Raw genomic sequence first — 983 nt, forward strand, 5'->3', positions numbered from 1 at the left:
TTCTAACTACTCCTCCTGTGGTCTCCACTGTTAAACTAATGAAGGTGCCTTTGATACACCCACACACTATAAGTACATGCTGCATGACTTTACATGTTCATTAATAATTATACTGACTGTCACAATAATCACAAATATTACCTTTATCATGTTGTTCCTTGTCTTGTCTCAGTGCAGATATCATAATAGGATCATCATTAATAGTTTCCAAGAAAAGAGAAGCTTTCTCATCATTACTAGATGAATCATTCCTTATCTTCTGTAGAATAGGAAGGGACACTTCTTCCACTGACAGTATAGACTCTAACAATTGAAGTGACTCCAACATTGAGTAAACACAACTACTAGGAATGTCTCCCTCATCACCAGACACCAAGGATCTTCCTTCCCACTCAAAACTATCAGACTTCTTATATATCTCCAGCTGCTCTCCCTCACTGAATGAAAGATCATCACTCCATAGTGCGTGATAGTCAATACGTGCTGTGTAAATAGATTCAGCTGTTGGTGTATCCAGTGATTGTGTACACTGATCCTTCTCTATACAATATATCAATCAGTTAATGATTTAATTACTAACATATCACATACTCTCAATATTTCCCTTTTGAATCATCAGCAGTTGTACACTAGTTATTGATATATTTTCTTGTAGTAACTCAATCTCTTTCTTTTACTCCACTAATGCCTCCTCTCTTCCTGTCATGAGGTAGTATAGACAGATTATACCAATAGAGTCAGTACCTGCTTTCATTAGGAGAGAGGTTCGGAAATACTGAGTCTCTGATTTCTTTGATTTGAATATTTTATTTATCAACTTCCCTCTAGTCAGTAGCTTCACTTTCAGTTTAGACTCTACAGTAATGACACAATGAGAATTTTAATTTATAAGATAATTGTACTGATTGTTCAAATGATTATCAACTCCACATTACTTTAATACATGCTTTAAGTTAGTACTATACCTGGTGTCTCTAGTCTCC

The 983-nt window shown here is 35.3% G+C and overlaps 1 long non-coding RNA gene across 1 annotated transcript; it reads right to left on the minus strand.

The window, feature by feature from the left end:
* Positions 1–514: 514 nt before the first annotated feature.
* On the minus strand, positions 515–983 carry LOC109593634 (uncharacterized). Its single transcript, XR_002191083.1, has 4 exons — positions 966–983; positions 745–855; positions 592–699; positions 515–540 (listed from the first exon to the last, which is right to left on the minus strand). It is a non-coding gene; the product is annotated as an uncharacterized LOC109593634 (long non-coding RNA).

Source organism: Amphimedon queenslandica, unplaced genomic scaffold, assembly GCF_000090795.2.
Source record: "Amphimedon queenslandica unplaced genomic scaffold, v1.1 AMPQUscaffold_480_Cont27501, whole genome shotgun sequence".
NCBI classification, from domain to species: Eukaryota; Metazoa; Porifera; class Demospongiae; order Haplosclerida; family Niphatidae; genus Amphimedon; species Amphimedon queenslandica.